This window comes from Apium graveolens, chromosome 4, assembly GCF_009905375.1.
Source record: "Apium graveolens cultivar Ventura chromosome 4, ASM990537v1, whole genome shotgun sequence".
In the NCBI taxonomy this organism is placed as follows: domain Eukaryota; kingdom Viridiplantae; phylum Streptophyta; class Magnoliopsida; order Apiales; family Apiaceae; genus Apium; species Apium graveolens.
The window spans coordinates 246,279,676-246,282,765 of record NC_133650.1 but is presented as its reverse complement, the minus strand read 5'-3'; the positions used below and the strand labels follow the sequence as shown (position 1 = coordinate 246,282,765).

Below are 3,090 nucleotides of genomic sequence, written 5' to 3'. Positions count from 1 at the left end.
TATACTAAATATTTTGCGACTTCGTCGCGTTAAGATATCAAACTTGGTTCATTTCTTCTTGACCAAGACTTTCATAAGAACTATGAGAATGCTCACATATTTGTTAATTATTATACATATTATTTCGGTGGGCTTGTTGCTCACCCTTGCTTTCTTCTTTCATCACCCAAAAACAGATATACAAGATGGACAAGACCAAGCTCCCAATTCATGAGCGGATAGGAAATGTTCCGCAGTTTCCTGTAGGCGTTGATGCCGTTGTAGCTGAGGTAGGAACTACCAATAGGCTAGGCTTTCAACTTTTGATGTACTAGATTTATATATATTATGAATCGTAATAATGGCAAAGAAATGTAAATTTATTCAGAAACCCTTTTTGAGGTGTAATGACTTATAATTGTGGAATAAAATGACTTGTGTTTTTTGATATTCATCTCTGAGACTATAACTTGTGGTGTGTGTGTTTATTGTGGGGTCACAATACGCAGTAATTGGTTATTTATTAAGATTGGGTGTTATTAAGGGAAATGGAATTCGTGACAACCCAGATCCCCGACCCCGGATTTGGGGGTGTTACATTTAAGCTTTGGAGGCAACTTCTGCTGCAGTACAGCACTGCATTCCTCTATGAGAGCGACAGTCTCTAAATCATCTAGCTTCACCTTCCGAGATAGATTACCTTTCATAAACTTTGCATAACTAGGCATCTGTTCGAGAGCCTCAATGAAAGATATGTTGATATAAAGTTTCTTGAAAACCTCCAGAAACTTCTCAAATTGCTTGTCCATCTTTTTCTTCTGCAGCCGCTTAGGAAAAGGCGGTGGAGGATAGATCTGTTTCTCCCATGTATTACCCTAAAGCGGAGTGTGCTCAACAGTAGTCTTCCTTCTTTCCACTTTTTCATCCTGCTGCTTTGCTTCTTTCTCAGCCCCAGCTTCTTCAGTCAACTCTTGAGTTTGTTCGGGAGTCGCAGCCTTCCCAGACCTCAAAGTGATTGCCTTTACCTACTCCTTAGCTTCCTTCTTTCCTGGAACTTCAGTGTCACTAGGCAATGTACCAGGTTGATAATTTAATAAGGCATTGGCAATTTTCCCAATTTGATTTTCCAAGATCTTGATAGACACAGCTTGACTCTTGCACATAAGCTTCAACTCCTCTAATCCAGATTTTTCATTAGCTGGTTGCAGCTGAAGTTGTTGTCTTGATGCATACTGCGGTTGCCGAAAACCCAGGGGATGTACTGCCTAGCTGGATACTTCCGATAAGGGTGTTGAACCGCATTCAAAGCGTTGATCTAACTGAAATTAGGATGATTACGGTTTCTAGGATGATAGGTGGCTGGCACAGGTTGCTGCGATCGCTGGAAGTTGCTCACGAACTGAGCTGATTCACTAGAAATTATGCACTGATCAGTCTCATGGGCACCAGCATAAAGCTCACAGATACTAGTGATTTGATTAACTCCATAATTAGCCAAAGTGTCCACTTTCATTGTCAAAGCCTTAAGTTGGGCAGCGATAGCAGTTGCGGTGTCCAACTCCAGAATTCCTGCTACTTTCCCCTGAGTCAGTCTCTGGGAAGGATTCTGGTACTAATTAGCAGCCATCAGTTCAATAAGTTCATAGGCTTCATCGTAGCTCTTAGCCCACAAGGCTCGTCCTAATGCTGCATCAAGCATGGGCCTAGAAATAGGACCCAATCCATTGTAGAAGCAGTTAATAATCATCCAATCAGGGATGCCATGATGTGGGCACTTCCTTAGCATCTTCTTTTATCGATCCCAAGCCTCACACAGAGATTCTCCAGTTTGCTGCGCGAACTGGGTAAGAGCATTCCTGATTACTGCAGTCTTCGCATGGGGAAGAATTTAGTGAGAAACTTTTGAGCAAGATCTTCCCAAGTTGTGATAGACCCTGCTGGTAAAGAGTGTAACCAGCACTTAGCATTGTCCCTCAGAGAGAATGGGAAGAGTCGTAGCTTGATAGCATCTTCAGTCACATGATTGAATTTGAAAGTGTCGCTGATCTCGATGAAATCCCTGATGTGCATGTTGGGATCTTCAGTAGGAGAACCCCTTAACTGAACTGAGTTCTGTATCATCTGGATCGTGCTTGACTTGATCTCGAAAGTGTGAGCCCTGATGGCTGGCTTGATGATGCTAGACTGAATTTCATTAATCTTAGGCTTAGAATAGTCCATCAAAGCCTTCGGATTTTCTTCTTGATCACCCATAGCTACTACAATTGGCTCTTCAACTTTCTCTTCTTCTTCTACCTTCTTTTCTTCCTCAAAAACTTCCCTACGAACTACCACAAGTTCTTCCTCGGCTTTATCCAGTGTTATCTTACGAGTACGTGAACGAGTATGCATACACCCACGCTAGAGTACCTGAAACCAGACAAGGAACAAATAAGTAACAATGTCCGAGTCAATGAACTTTAACGACCACTGATAGAAAGCACATAAACTATAAATTAACACTGCAGTCCCCGGCATTGGCGCCAAAAACTTGTTAGTCGCTAAACACGCGCTAATAATACACGCAAATATACGAGTTCACAAGTAGTATAAAATCTTTTCTGGTTCGTTCCCACAGAGACTGTATTGGCTAACTATCTAATTTATGCACTTAAGCAACAATGTATGGTTATTTTCTAATGCTAAGACGATAACAAATTAAGATTGTTTATAACTAAGAATTACGTTAACAATTATAACTACGAGAATAAGATTGACTGAATTGATATATTTGACAAACATGGGATTCTTACTTCATTAAATACTTCATTCAATAGCCTTATTATTCTTAACCTTAGAATGCAATGGTGATGACACTAATCAGATAACACGAAACTGATAAACGCCAACTTCCGTTGCACAAGTACCATTGTACCAGATATCCACAAAAGAGATAGAAGTTGAATAGGCACCAGTTATACTGAGACCCTATATATCTATAGAATTTGACAACATAACGGTTTAAGCACTAGTTATCTATCTTGATTACATAGGGCAAGTAAGATGGTTAAATTTACCTAAAATCATGCATAACAAATACATGAACCTATGCTAGCATGGCAAGTTCTAAAT

The 3,090-nt window shown here is 40.3% G+C and overlaps 1 non-coding gene across 1 annotated transcript; it reads left to right on the top strand.

Moving 5' to 3' along the window:
- The first annotated feature begins 1,736 nt into the window (after positions 1-1,736).
- Positions 1,737-1,843, top strand: LOC141723050 (small nucleolar RNA R71). Its single transcript, XR_012576043.1, has one exon. It is a non-coding gene; the product is annotated as a small nucleolar RNA R71 (small nucleolar RNA).
- Positions 1,844-3,090: the final 1,247 nt, after the last annotated feature.